Raw genomic sequence first — 15,413 nt, 5'->3', positions numbered from 1 at the left:
GGCGTAGCCGCCGCTCCCCTTGCGCTCCCGGGGTGCAGCTCTGCTCCAGCCGAAGTCCTGGCGGGGTCCGGGGGCTGCCTGGAGGCGAGCGTGCAGGCGATGCTGTGGGAAGCTGCACTCAAGCAGGGGAGATGTAAGAAAGCGTGGCTTGCTGGCCCTGGAGGAGGGACGGATCAGTGGTGGTAGTCTGGGAGCCGTTCAGAGGCCAATTGCAAACCTTGTGCTGTTTGCTCTGCCTCTGAAGTGTTTACACTTGTACCCCCCGGTCCTTTTTGGTCTCTTGGTCTCCTAACCTGACACAAGTTCTTCTGGTTCATAGTAAGGCTTTTTCTCTTGCTCTCGCCTTCGTATTGGTGTGGGTAGCTGGCATTCGCTGCTCTTGTTTGCAATGTGGTATTTGTGAGAATTGCTATTCTCAAAAAAAAAAAAAAAAAATTAAATATTGATTTTAAAATGATTGTTTTGGCAAGAGGGCTGTTTCTGACCCTTTGATTTACTGAAATCTGAGGAAGATGGAGGTGAAAGGGGCAGGGCAAGCCATGGCCTAAAACCCAGTGGAGAGCAAATGACGTGGGTTTTACTCCGTAAAAAAAAAAAAAAAACAACTTTGTGTTCAGACAGAAAGTGGAGAAAACAAGCAGGGTTGGATTTCAGCTCAGATGGATTCTTGGAGCGAATCCCTAGCTCTCGCTCACAGCAGCTTTGACTTCAGTGCGGTGAGCTGGGCTGACCGGAGCAGGGTTGAGCAATGCCTTACTGGTAAGCAGGAAGGAGGGCGTCCCGTGGAGCCGTGCGGCGGGGGAGCATCCCAACCTGTGAGAAAGCTACGCAGCATTTGGGTTTTCTCAGGGTGTTTTTAATACTTAAGGCCAGCTCATTCCTATATCTTTTTTTTTGGGAGGTGGCTTGTTTCTTGCAAACTAAGCCTGCCAGTCTGCGTTGAACCAGGGGACACCGCTGGCTTTGCTGAAGCGCTGCTATGCAGCATTCCCACCCAGACATGCAAAGGGGCCAACACCTCTCCCTCTCCCACCGTGGGGGGACTGAGGCTCAACATCTGTGGACAGGAGCCCAGTAGTTGGACTGCAGTGAAATCTAGAGCAGAATCTTTAAGTGAACTCTCCTCCAGGAGCTGAAGCATTGGTTATCTTCGGTTTCAAATGCCACACGTTCAGATTCAGTGGCCGAAATACACAGCCTGACCTCCAGGCCATGCGTGTTCTGTATAAAAACAAATGAAAATGGGTTCCTTGCCGATGCGTGTCTGTTGTATGCAACAAAGTAAAGATGTGCTTGGAAACACTGGAGGATTCTAAGAAATAGGTGTTGATTTCAAACATACGCGGGGCATAGAGTTCTGTGGTTGGAAAATTGATCTCTGTGAACACAGACAACTGCAGTGGACGCAGGGCCCTTATTACACTAATTACTAAAGTAAATATTGCTATGGTAAAATTGCAGTCAGTGGAGTAAAATACATTATTCCAAATGATAACTTTATTAATAATGCACCATCTGTTTAGTATATCAGAGATGGATCTCCTGAATTCCCATTTCCTTTCCAGAAGGAATCACGACTGGGATCCCCAGCAGCAAGCACGCGCCCTACGAGACGGTAGCCAAAACTGCTCCACTGCAGTAAGAAGGTGAGCAAGAAGAACTCTGCCCTTGTGAACCTCGCGGTATCGTTTCATCGTTAATTTACCTTCCGTTGAGGGTTAAGTTTTACCTGCTACAGCAGGAAAATGCCGCAGCAGGTAATACTATGTCAGCTATTCCGAGGTGCTCTTCTGATTTGACTCTTTGTGCTCCTGCCAGTCTGAGACAAAGGCTGGTGATTACTCGCTGCCCACGCGGAGCGACGTTCTGCTCGTTATGTAACAGTAATCCACCTCCTTAATTAGGGAAGAAGATCTATAGATTCCGAAGACGACATGTCCCTCTTAGTCAGAAGGCGTGAGGTGTGTGGGGGAGCCTTTGTTCTTGTTGAGAGCCAAGGGAAGCAGCAGGCTTCAACTGCTGTAGCTGGGTGATGAAGTTCAGTTTCCTTTTTTATCTAGGCTTTGCTGGAAGGCGTGTATGTGTTAACCAGTAGCACACGAACAGGAGATGGTGCAAGCGACGGCTTTTTCATTCTGAATAATAGTGGTTTTTCTCTGTGCTGGAATATTAGATGCTGCAAATGTCCGGTCCTCTCCCTGCCCTGTAAGCAGAGTAGCCAGGGTAGGGGCAGGAGATTCAACATGGGATTTAAGGTGCGTGCCTCACTTGTCCTGTGCTGTTTTCTCCCACCTTTGGCTTCGCGTTGATCCCACTGTTACTGTCTGGAAGTGTGCGACAAGGCGGAACCGTAACAATTTTTGTCCGTTCTGCTGAGGACAGCTCTTGCAAATCACCTTGTATTCCATTGCAACTGTTAAATCTTGGGTTCCAATCTTCCCTGTACAAACAACCAACACTAAAACATTGTCTGGTAGTGCTGACTAACAAATCCTGTAATTAGTAATCTCCAGTTAATGAAGCAGCGTGGTGATTAAAGCCTCATGACTTTTCTATAGAAGAAATAAGCTGAATATCAGTTGTGCTGTTTTAAATTGCCCTAGGACTTTGTGTGGTCTAAGGGCACAGGATAGATCAGTAGCGTTGTTCTGAAAGTTTTAGACCAGTTTGTCCATTTTGTTGATTATTTTCCCTGTTTGCCCCCAAATGCAGTATTGAAATTTGATCTCAACTGGAGCGATGCCTGTAGCTGTAGTTCACCTTCTGGTAAGCCTCTCTGCGTAAAGGAGATGGGCCACGCTGGACAGGTAGACTTTAGCGTGCTTGAAGGAAGTGATGGTGAGATGAAGCATGGCGTTTGCTCTGCTCTGACTTCCTAGAAACAGCGTTTCGCCAGCGTGTTGCCGCTACTTCCTTTTCCAAAATAGTTTCTGCAGTTTTTCACACAACCTCATCTTCACGTATCATTTTCTCCCAAGGTCTTGAATCCCGTCTGCAGTTCTGTGGCGCCACGCGTGACGCGATGCAGTTGGGTCTAACCACATCCCAGTTGTCCATCGTTGCCCTGCTGGTCACCAGATGCTGACTTTTAAGTGCAGCTGCTTACATGAAATACTTAGAAATCTTTTCAGTAGGCTTTAAAGAAATGCTATCTGTTGCTGCTTGGAACACTCAATAGCTGGAAATTTCACGGGGGATACGGGCTGCAGTACATGGGTGTTGGTGTCACCTTTCTCTGGTCACGTCCGTCTTCGCAGTGTAATGCTTGGTGTGAGCGCTTCCCGTGGAGCCTCAGAAGTCCCTTCGTGCATCAGCAGTCCTTTTGTGAAATCCAATATTTCCTGTCCCATGTGTAAAATGCCAGCAAGGTAAAGGAACTTAAGCTTGGTGAGATGACAAACCCGGGGCTGAGAACAGGGTATCCTGCCTGCATGCTTCTGTTGTCCTAGAGATGGATTATCTTTAGATCAAGGGTGCTGTATTTCAAAGAAGAGAAGGAGCGTTGCTCGCTTCTATTAGCGTGCCCGTTGGAACTGAAGGGGCAGGAGGCTGAGCGCGTGTTTCAAACCTCCCTGTTTTCGGGAGGAGTTTGACATCCCCGCCGGGGCTTTGGGGAGAAGCGGGTTAGGTGGAAACGTTGGAGAGGTGACGCATGGTTGCTGTTGTGCTGCAGTCGCTCGAAGGAGTTGAGATCGATGTCGCTCCAAAGCCAGTGTTTCTGTGTCCCCGCGTGTGTCGCAGCAAGGCTTTTGGAGGTGGAAGCAGTGGCTAAACACACACCTTGGTGACTCTTGGGCCTCTTACCTTCTGAAACCCAGTCTGGTGGGAAAAACTGCATCTAGAGTAACTGCCTGCAGTGAGCTGGGCTGGACTGCAGAGGTCTCTGTTCAGCCACCTAAGCCTTTCGAGTAGTTTAAATTTGAAAGCTGTTGTTACTCTGTGGCCTTTTAACATTAAATAATGTATATACGTTTTGATAAAACAGACTGTCACGCTCCCATTGCTTTAATTGCAGCTGCAGCTGACAGTGCAGTCCAGCCAGCCCAGCGGAGCGGGGCGCTCCAGGGGACACTGCTCCTTGCGGGTCTCCTTGGAGCACGTGGAAGAGTCAGCTTAGGCTTTCCGAGGAGGAGGTTGGCTTTCCTCGCTGCTGCTAGCACTGAGCCTAGCTCCACCGAGCAGTCCCGCTCTAGAGATGCCTACAAAAAGCCAGGTTTCTGCCTCCTCGCCGTCCCGGCGGTGGGTGTCGGCAGATGGCAGCACCCTGCCCTGCGCCGGGTGTTATTTCTGGCTGGGAGATTCCTTGGTCCCCTGGATTCAACACCACAGTCTAGACTTACTGACAGACAGGATTCTTCTCCTGTTAGGTAAGCACGATGTAGACGCCCATTATGCAAATTCCCAGCCATAGTGTCCCTCTGTAACATTTTTCAAATTGTCTAAATAAGGTGCTGTTTCATACAAAAATTTGTAGCGAGACTTTTGGGTAGCTTTCAGCTGCCTTGCCCTCTAGGCATGATTTTTTTTTCCCTCAAGATAGCTAATCACTGCAGACTGAGTGCTTTTTGCCCTTAACAGCTGTCCAGTAGTGGAGCAGTAGGAAGAAGCAGGCTGCATAAAGAGCTTATGTTCTTCAAATAAGAAGCTTAACGGCCAGTAGCTCTTGTCCCCATCGCTGCAGGGCTGCTCATATGGGCATGTACATGGATTCTATTAAATATAATATCATTACACAGACTTAACAGGCATTTTTTGTCTCTGAGCGCTGTAAGCGTGCATCCTGGGGAAGAGAAGGGTTGGAGGGTAGAGCGACCCAGGGCCTTTCCCCATCGGGCTATCAAATCTGGACAGTGTTGCCCTGTCCAGTGGCTTGTGTGACTCGTGTCCTTCGTGTCTTAAGCCGAAGGAGGTGGGGATTGATCACAACCGATTGTCTGAAGTGGCTGGGGGTGTCTGTGGCATTTTTTCTCCTTTTTTTTTTTTTTTTTTTTTTTTATTTAGAAAAAATATCTGCCGCACTTTTAAATTTTAGAAAGTTTTGTCATTTCCTTTTTTTTTTTTTTTTTTTTTTATTACAGAGAAATTAAATGAGCCTTTCAGGCCTGATGACTGCTGAGTTATTCTTGCAGCTGTAGACCAGAGAGGCCCTCATCATGTATGAGTACTAATTTCTGAGCACTTAGTATTCCTTCAAATGTTTGATAATGCGGTTCTGTAACTAATATCTGTCCTTCTGCCCCCAGCCTGAAGTTGCTTTAGACTCTTCAAGCCTCAGAGCACACAGTTTGACACAAATAGCTGGGAAGAGATGACGGGAGGCTTAATAAGGTGCTCGTTGGGTCAGTATCTGGCAGCCAACCAACAAGGCAGATTTTCAAATTGCTGCTAGTACTGCGTGGTGATCGCATCTCTGCTTAAGAAAACATTGGAAAGCTTCCTGATCTTGAGTTCACTGCGCAGGCACGTGATTTTCTGGGAATTAACTCGAATGCACTGCAGAATGGTTCATAAATACCTACATGGCCTAATGTATTGGATAATGGAAAAACACGTACAGCGGGGGTTTTGTCAGTTTTCTTCATGGTGGCCCTGCAGCCGGCCCTGGTGGCCTCTGTTCGTACCAGCAGCTGCCAGCTTTGATGATGCTTCTATTCCTTACCTGTCTAAGAAAGGAAAAAAGTCTTGTGGGTTTTCTTAAACTGCAACATTACTCCTGTTTTATCAAGTGTTATTTGTTTTGGGGCCTAGTTAATTCTTTAAAGAATTTTTTGTAGCTATTTGCAGGGGAAATGATAACCCGCTACCTACTCTGTGGTGCTGCGAAGCTGCGGTGTTTGGATATTCAAGCTGATGTTGACAGCCAGGAGCAAGACTTTGTCCTTTGCTGCCCTCGCCGTGCCGGGTGGGACTCTCCCTTCCCGTCATGTGGGCTGTGATCCCATCCCTTCCTGCGTGGGAAGGCTGTCCTCCTTCAGCCTCCTCCCATACTGAGCCCTGAAATGGGCTCTGCATGGTAACGGCTTCTTGCAGCCCTCAGTTACTGGTGATGACTGGCGATACCATCTTTCATCTGCAGCTTCCCAATACATCCGTGCTCCTGGTAACTTGCACGGGTTAAAACGTCTGCCTGCTTCCAGCAGCGTTATATAAACCATCTCCAGCTCGCCTTCTCATTTTGAAAGTTGTATTTTAACATTTCTGCTTTAAGATCTGAGATAATGAAAGGGGGTGAGCGTTGCTGAGTCAGTTCTTACTGGCTCTGGGTTTTTGTCCTTCCTGCCCTCCCACACGCTCCACCTGCGCACCGAGCTAACCTTCAGCGGCGACAGCCCCCATGGGCTTTCCTCCCAACAGCTAGCAGTAAACAGAGCCTGGTTTCCCATTCTCCTGCTCCATGACCCGAGATAACAATCTGGGTTTTTTTTTTTTTTGGAAAAGCCCTGGCTGAGGAGCATTGGAGATCTGGGAAGAAAGAAAAAGGGGGGGGGGGGGGGGGGCCTGAAGTTTGGGCAAGCTGCTGCTCTGTCCTGCCTTTGCCAAACTGGCAAACAGCCAGGGTAATTAAATCAACCTCTCCACTGAAACACCTAAACCCTGGGTAAACAGGAATATATCCTGACGGTCGTTGCCAGCTGCAGAGCTGAGGTTTCATTGTTTGACAGCACTCTATGCGACGCGGAGGTGCTCGATGCCGTCGTCTGCGGGCCCGGGAGCTGACCCCAGTTAGTCACACGTGACTAAGCAAACCTGACATTTGTTTTGGTGTGTGAGATGCTGACGGAGGTGCGAGACATTACCCGTCGCTCTTTAATGAGATGGTATGGTGGCACCTATGGTGCAGGTCATACAAATATCAGATTTGGGTTTGGTTTTGAGAAAACCACGGTGCCGTAGCACCGCGCACGGTATCACAGGCAGGCAGCGAGCCTCAGAGCTCGCCGGTGCTAAACCAGGTTTGCCTGGCTTGTAATAAATACTTTAAAGGAGCTGCCTAAGCACTTTGCTATCAATGTGCGAAAATGCTTACTGTGATTTTTAAACTAAACTTTTTGTTTTCTGGTGAGATAGGAAGCCCTGGTTGCGGGCTAACTGGGAGAACCGTTCAGTCCTGTGTGAACTTGTAGCCAAGATGGGGAAACGATCTGTCCTGCTGTGAGATTCGGTCTGTTTGAAATGCAAATCGCCGAGAGGGTGCAGGGGATTTAGGTGAATACTCCAACTGTCGATTGCTTCTGTAATTGATTTCTAACTTTCTAGTGTGAAAGCCCTCAATCTCTTGTCTGAATCTCGTTTTAATTTGTGCTTTCAAGTTGTGGAACAGAGTTGCATAGGCATATTGTCATTAAACAGGTTCGCTTGTGCTTTATCTGGTTTTTCTAAGTACAGATATATGTGAAAGTGCCTAAACAGCACAACTTCGCATCATCCCAGCACAGGGTGCACATACAGCTGCTCTCTTGCTGCCGTCTGGACGGGCTTGCATTCCTCAGCCCTGAGGCCAGCATTCCTCTGCTCCTCTGCACCAGCTCATTTGTTTAAGATTTGTTTAATTTTTGAATCCCAGAACTGTCTCCAGATCGCTTACGCAACCAGACACCTTTATTAGTTGTACATACGGCCCCCGCCCTTTGGCATTTTAAACCTTCTTCATACTTATTAAAATAAAACGGATAATGGCAACTTTGGGTTGCTTGTTGCCATAGTTCGCTGGAATTAATCTAGAATCCCCAAATGCCACTGGATTGAGTAAAGGCAGTTGCAGTTTGTTTATCAGGCACTCGGCTATTTCAGTTAAAAATCTGAAAGGAAAGTTGCTTTTTTTAAGTCTTGATGGCAGCTTGGACTGGAGAAAATCCCCTCTGTTTTGGGTTTCTCCTTCTCCGCTCTGTGTACACAGGAACTCATATGTGACTTGTTCTTTCCTTAGAATTCAGCTTTTTTGCCAGTCCAGCCCAGGGAGACTCCCGGTGGTGGTGTTGCATGCTCCCAGCTGTACCAGGCCACGGGGAAAATGTGTGTGCAGAAGGGTCTGCTAAGAGCCAAATTAGTCAGCAATTAGTTTGAGTGCCACATGTCTAAACCTGGAGTGCATCTCTGCTTTCTACCTATTGCTTTCCTCAGCTTGGTGCGTTATTGGTAACTGATGGAAGGGCATGATCCATGTCCCCCGGTTCAGACCAACCTTTGTTGGGGGGGGGAAAAAAGAAAAACTGCCAGCCCCAAACCACAGACAGTGCATCCTGTTCCTCGATGTCTGTGCTGTGATTCTGAACTTGGTGCCTCCAGCCTGGGCTGGAGTGGAACTAAGACAGCAGTGTTGGAACTCTTTGTCTTTTTAAAAACTAGACATGGTAGGGTTTTGTTAATCTAGACTTTCTCTGTAACAGTGAGGACGTGGCCAGGACTGTGCCAGCTCCGGTAAATCATTGATCTGGAAGAAACAGGCACCCCCAGGACAAATGAAGAACTTGAACTTTTCCTTGGAAGCTTCCCACTTGAATATTACCGTAGCCTGATGACAAAATGCGATCAATTCTCAGCATTTGGGAGCGTACCAGCAGGTCTCTGACCGTTAATAGCCAAAGGTCGGACAAAGCCTGATTTAACTGTAGCACATCACCTGTGCCGGGAGAACCTTGAATCCCCTGGGCCTGGTCTTTGCTGCTTCTGGTCTTGGCTTCAGTAGCTCTGAAGCGAAGGGATGCTTCATTTCCTCAGCAGATCTCAAGTCTGGTTTGGTGTTTCTGCAGATACTCCCCAGCCTGGGGATGGCTTTGGTTCCATACAGAATTACCTGCTAAGAATAACTTTGTAGGGCATCTGCAATGGAATACAAAAAACCCTCAGTAACATGAGGATAGGCAGCATCGTCCAAGAAATTTCCTTATAAAGTATTGCTACGGCTGCAAAGCCCTGCCAACAGGAGTGGCCCGCGCTGCCAGTAATTTCTCTCCTTTTCCTTTCCCTGTTGCAGTACAGCCCCTGCTTCTGCCAAAGTCACGCCCACTGCACCGCGATCGATGCGAAGCCTGGAGGTTGCCGAAGAGCCGCAATGTACGGATTTTTTGTGCCCGATGTTGTAAACTGGAGATGGGGAGAGGGTCGTTCTGCAGAACGCTTCTGAAGGGCGCGTGCTGCCCCTTTTAATCCTATTGCAGCCAGCCCCTGAAAACAAAAGGAAATGATTCCTTAGCGTGTGGAACAAGGCTTGCTGCCCCTTCTCATTGATTTCGGGGAGGGAAGCATGAGTCACAGAAACTGCTTTTACAAGCCTTTGCAAAACAGCCCTGCTCTTAATTTTTCTTTCATTCTTCAAGGAAAGTGGCTAATAACAAATTAACTCCTAGATTTTGTGGGACGGCAGCTAAACATCCAAGCTCTTCTTCAAGCTCTATAAGAAACCTTCTTCTTTTTTCTGACCTATTGCACTTGAAATAATCAGCACAAAATGTTTGCTAGGATGAAAGCCTTCATCCTAGCCTAGCCGTATTGCCACCGTGATGGAGCTGATGGAGTTAGCTTTGGGGATGCAAGCTTTGGGAAGCTCAGCTCTGTTGAGAATACCCAGTGCTTGTCATGTTTTGGCACAGGGAATAACAGGAAGTATTTTAGGGCTGTCCCCAAGAAGCCTGGTTCCTTTTAAAACCAAAGCCGATTAGCTCAGAAGGCAGAAATTCAGGTTTTGAGCTTGTTACCCTGCAGGGTTCGATTGTCTGCGGCGGAAGGAGCTGCCCTGTCCTTGGTTGGAGGGGGGATGCAGGGCTGGGGGCTTTCTGTGTCACGGCTGCATGTTGGAGCGGCCGTGGAGTGAAAGTTGTTCATCTTTTGTAGTAAAACCCTGTGTTCAGCAAAAAGGGTTACTCAGCCTGCAAACACACTCTGCGGGCTTTTGAGATGAGCTGTAATTCAACCCTTGAGGTTGTTTTGAGCGGGTTTCTTTGTTAGTTAGCTCCCTGCTAACGATAAATGTATCTTACAAAATATATGGTGGGGTTTTTAATGGCCTGAAACTATCTCGGTGCTTCTTGCAGTGTCATGTGAGATCTTGCAACAGGTGATCTGGAGAGGAATAATAGTTAACTTCGCATTGTGCAAAGGATTTCTTTCGGTTAGCTGCTGGTCGTTGTGCAAGCACATTCACGGCTTTATCAGCATCGACAAGAATCCTGTCTCCTCTGTGACAAATGCTGTTTTCTGTCTGTGTCTAAGTGCGTTGTTAAAATTTACAGCGGCCTCGCAGGAAAAGGAGGGCGGTTGTGTTCCCAAGGTCACGCAGGAAGGCGCTGGCAGAGCTGGTGCAGGAGCCTGGGCTGCAGTCTGCAGGTCGGTGGTTTCACCTGGAGGCTCCCCTTCCTCGTTGCTCGCTGTGTAGCTCTGAAACAGAGGGGGAAAGGGACTTGCTCAGAGGACCCACTTATTTTTGTAACGCTGGTGTGTGCCTCTGCAGAGCTAGCCATGACTAACCGCTCTCTCGGGCAGGCATTAAAGCAACCTTTGCTTGGAAAGTGTGCTGGGAAATGCTGTGATCTTGGAAGAAGGCTGGACAAAATCAGCCTGCCCTGCTGCCTTCCTGGGGTTGCTGCTCTCGGAGTCAAGCAGATGGGTGAATTAGTGCCCTGTCTCTAGTGCTTATAATTAAAAAAACAAAACAAAAAACCAAAAACCACCCCAAACCACACTCCCAAAGGCCACAGCCCCTGCTCAGAGTTGGATTGCATTTGAAACAGGACAGGACTTACAGTTCTCCACTTCCAATTTGAGCTCAGCGAGATGCTCAAAGCATTTTTATTTTTTTTTTTTTTAGATGCTCATCCAGCACCACTTAATGACACCTGATTCTTCAGAAGGGCCCTCTCATGTCCCTGGCTGACAGCTGAGTTATCACATTTTTCCCCCCAGTCTGTAATTTGTCGCCGATGGCCATTCTTTAATGTCCCTTCACCTCTTCTACACACGAACTGACAAACCACCTTTCCTTCCCTCTGTGCTCGAAATGCTTTTCTAAGAATTTAATTTCTGCAGCATGTGCAAAAGTCCCCTGCATTTTTTAATCAGACAGAATCAGCAGTGTGCAGATAGTCAAGGGAAAATTTGAGATCGTGGCAGTCTCTGTGCGTGACTTTTTTAGCATAATTGAGATAATCCCAGTTCAATACATCAAAAAAAGATCTGGGGCAACGTCCCGATTCTCTCTCTCCCCAGTGGCCTTGTTCAGGTTTCAGTCTCCTAAGAGGTCCCTTAAGATGCTGGGATTCTGTAACCTGTTTTTTCCAGTTTTCTCCTTCCCTTGTACCTCTTGTCACCTTCAGCGTTAAGTTTGTATCAGACTAAAATTTGGCGATATGAACACACCTTCTGCCAATTCGCCGTGAACTGCTTGTCGGTATTTCTCACACAGACTACGAGACTCTAACGTTAAACACCTTTGCCACAAAAATTCAGAGTACGGGTTCTGCAGAACAGATTTGCGTTATAGACCAGTATGAAGCTACTGTTCACTATCTTCTCTCACAATCACGAGTCACCCCGAAAACATTCTTCTGCAGCAAACTTATCGGCACCGTCGGTCTCCTCTGAATGCATTCCCAGCTCCTCTGCTCCTGGCTGCCCTCCAGCCATGTCACGCTGTATCGCTTTTCGGAGACGAGCCTGTTTGTGTACCTGTCTCCTTCGCTGCTCTGGGGTCATCTTGACACGATACCATCCCTCCACTTGCACACCAAGTTTGTGTGTAGGGAGCTGGGGGCCTTTATAGGGCCATGAAATTTTGGGTACCCTGAAGCGCTGCATGAAGCCCTTGGAGTGGGACAGTCATGGACCCCTGGCAGACCGGTGGGATGGAGAGAGGGCACCCTGGGGCACCACCTATGTTACGCCCATTAACAGCACTTGCTCTTCTCATTTTGTCAAGGCTGGCCTGTCAATCCAAGGGTATCTTGATATTTGGCTGAATTGTGGAAAATGGAGGGGGGGAACTGATGCAGGGGTTTCAGGTTCAGCATCCAAGACGGCGATAGGGGCTGCCTACCCTCATCTCCCATGGTTAGCTCGAATGAGTGCAGGGCTGTGAGAGTGCGAGCAACACCACAAATCTGCTGCATTACAGTTTGGAAGTGATGGGAAATACTTGGGATGGATGTGACTGAGATGCTGCGATTGCAGGGGGGGAGTAGCTGCACGCATCGCATGGGGATACACAGTGGATTTATTTCTGCTGGTGGAATCTCTTGTCTTCCCGTTGCTCTCAGATCTGATGCTGCCTTTGGTTGGTTGGTCTGTCCTGGCATGGATGCTGCTCTTCATTCTTCCAGATGAGTTGACACCTCTTTGTTTTCACTAGTTTTGGGTGAAAGCCCTCTGGTTTCCCACAGTCAGGTGCTGGATTTCACAGCTGCCTTCACCAGAGCAGGTTTCTAGCCGGTTGCCATTTGAGCATCACATCTGGAAAACGTATTACGGGGTAAGAATGGCTTGAAATAGGCTTCACAGGCCCAACAAGTTCAGTTTAAGGAGCCCGTGTGGCTCTGGAGAGCTTGGACCTTGGGCAAAAAGGGTAGTCATGGTCCCTTGGGGACCCAGAAAGGTGGCAGGACAATAGGTGAGCTGGGAGCTTGAGGTGAGTTGGAGTAAACTGCCATAGCTGGAGAATGGGAATGGCTGCTCCGTTGTTTTTGTGCCAAAACAACGCTGGGAGTCTCCCCAAGAGAAATAAAGTGGCTTAGGTCCAGTATTTACTACTGGCTGGGGAGAGCGGTGGTGCGCTTGCAGGCCGTTCGCACGGCTGGGGCGGCGTGAATCATCTCGCAGAGCGACCCGGCTGGGTCGGTCATCTGTCTGCCGTGCTTGGCTCCCCTCGACACCTCCTCCCTTGCCATTCCCACGACAGGAGCGGAGGGGGAGAAGCTCCGGTGAGCTCCCTGAGTTTCCTGTGGTTGGGTGACTCAATTAGTACTCAGTTGGGTTACTAATGCTGCTCGTGTGTCACTGGCTGATCTGGCCTGAGCACACTAAAACCTGCTGGTGGGCACTGCCTGGCTGGCACGTGGTGGCAATCGTCCCTGCTACGGCTGTGCCACCTGGAGCCTCTGGTACGGCTGTGCTTCAGAGACCAAATCCTGCTCGTCTTCAGGATGCCGGTGAATGCACCGTAACAGTTTGTGTGAAAAGTGTTCCAGAAAGCAATTCCCTTGGCTGTCAGTTTTTCTTCAAGCTGAATTTATCCTGTTTGAGCCTCAGCCCGCTGCGCCTGGTTTTGATGGAGCCCGGTGGTAACAGTGGGTTTCCTTCCAGGTTTGCAGTCTCCCTCCTCCCCAGTCTCAACACCCTGATTCTTTCCGCAGCTTTTGCCTGGAGGCTGTGCCCGCATCCTTTTCCAGAACTCCAAAGTATGAAACTCGCACTTCAGAAAACACGGCTGCGTTTCTGCCCTTTGATTTCTCTCTTGCAATAGCCAACTGCTTTATTTTTCCTCCCTCTAATAAATAGCAGAGCTAACGAGGCTCGGAGGTGATGTGCAGCTAATCGTCCCTGTTAATCCTCACCCCTTTCTTCCTGTCGCTGTCAGGGCTTGCTCCAGTCTCAGATGTTCAGGGGCTGTATAATTTGGCTCCTTCACACCACTGCTCCTTCTTAATATTAGACTGAAATGAATAGAGGTATAGATGCTGTTGTTCTGAGCGTGCTTTGCCTTAATACTTCACCTGGCAATTAAAATGGTCAGGGAGAGTAGCAGAGCGTAAGATTGCGTTGGAATAGCAACATTCCTTCATGTTTTCAGCTATTTCTGTGCCTAGTGGGGAATTTTAGTGATGAATATATTAGCGTATGCCTGCAGCGTGCCACTCCTCTGGCTGCAATCCCAAGTGAAGCTGCTGTCACTGAGCATCTCTGCTTTACAGAGACTTCACCGAAAAGCCTACTGAATTTCTTTATAGCCGTTAGCTTACAAACGTGTGTCGCAAAGTTCTGTTTGTGGAAGGATTACCAACCTCCGGGCGCTGGCCTCTTGCGCCTGTTTTCTGCAGCGATCTCCTCTGTTCCCCAGCATAACCTTGGTGCCTTCGCTCTGCCTGCTGTCCCGCCAGTGACACCACCGCGGGTTTCTGCGCCGGCGGCCTTTTTGCATTCTGCAGGGCTGGCAGGTCGGCGTGGCGGGGAAGCCCTGGGCATCTGAAGACACGCAAGTCTGTTCCCAGCAGTGGTTACTCTGGGAAGCGCAAGCATGAAAGGATTAATGGCAAACAGAAATGCTATTTACGTGGTTCCAAGCAGAGCAGGGGAAAAAAAAAAAAAAATACTGAGAACTGCAACCGCTGCTGAAGCTCGGTTCAGCGCCAGGGCTGTCGGTATTGGCGGCTGGCTCCGCTCGACTTTGCACCAGCAGCTAAATCAACAGGCGGTTCGGTTTGATGGCGTTCCAAAAAGGGCCTGAGAAACAGCTTTTTGCTGTGGGTGTGTATTGCTCTTGCTGCCCTGACACGGAGCCCTAAGCCCGCGCTATCCGGATCTGAGATCCGAATAAGTACACGGCACAGGCTGAGGGCTCTCATCCCGCTCAGACTCTGAAGGGGAATGTGAGCCAGCAGCTTAATTCTGCAAATTGATACTTGAGTTCAAACCTTTTCCATATTCAGGCTGTTCATGTGGATGATTTCAGGTAGGAAGCTTATGTGAGTTAGCTGCATCTTAGGCAGCTTTTTTCCTCTTCTGGAGCTGATAAAAGTACGTTCTTATATATGAAGAACTCTCAAAGCAGCTTTTCAGAACCCATCACTGATCCAGCTTACGCGTTCTCTTCAGGTCATGATGTTTGCAGGTCACTCCCCAAGAAACAGGAATATAGTGGCTTAAAGAGCCCGTGCAAACTGGTCGGCGCTGTGTTTAGTCCACAAGCTGCTACATCTGCAAGTTGCATTTTGGGTTTGGGGGCTTTGTCCTGTGCCTTGTTGCATGCTTTAGCATCGGCCGGACTGAGACGCGGTGCAATATTCTGCTGCTCTCCATGGGAACGAGGGGTGCAGGAACAGCTTTGCTGCGTTCCCACGAGCTGTTGCGCTCCCACAAATCTCCCTGTCAGTACAGCGAGGCGAGGGAGCGCTCGAGCACGGTGTGCGAGCTGGCTGTTCCCCAGGCAGGACCCACAGGGTGTACTCTGCTCAATCCGTCGGGCTATTGACCTTCCCAGAGGAGAGGAGTGGTCGGGAAGTAGTTCAAGACAGGGCTTGTTGGGGTAGGTGAGAGGTGGCAAGCAACATCTCAGTTGTTTGTTTCTTGTAATGAGTTTCCCACATTGTTAGCGAGGCCGTAAATTAGATGGGGAGCTCAGTTTTCCATGGTCAAGACATACCTGGTATTTTAAAGAGACGTATTTTGTTGCCAGAACATACAAAAGCATTTGTGTGTTGCTCTAAGTT

General features: G+C 48.7%; 1 protein-coding gene across 3 annotated transcripts in view; it reads left to right on the top strand.

Annotated features, from left to right (window-relative positions):
- The window catches only part of GNG7 (G protein subunit gamma 7), a 63,938-nt gene that overhangs the window by 8,080 nt on the left and 40,445 nt on the right, over positions 1 to 15,413 (top strand). Inside the window, exon 3 of one of the 3 annotated variants that reach the window (XM_035900982.1) lies at positions 1,566 to 1,682. The exons of 1 other annotated variant lie outside the window; for it this stretch is intronic. The gene's annotated coding sequence lies outside the window, so the exon portion shown is untranslated. The remainder of the gene's footprint in view (positions 1 to 1,565; positions 1,683 to 15,413) is intronic. One more of the 3 variants, XM_035900981.1, reaches the window with a different exon arrangement.

The sequence above is a fragment of the Egretta garzetta genome, unplaced genomic scaffold (genome assembly GCF_000687185.1).
Source record: "Egretta garzetta isolate BGI_Z169 unplaced genomic scaffold, ASM68718v1 scaffold968, whole genome shotgun sequence".
In the NCBI taxonomy this organism is placed as follows: Eukaryota; Metazoa; Chordata; class Aves; order Pelecaniformes; family Ardeidae; genus Egretta; species Egretta garzetta.
This window is presented reverse-complemented; position numbering and strand designations above follow the sequence as displayed.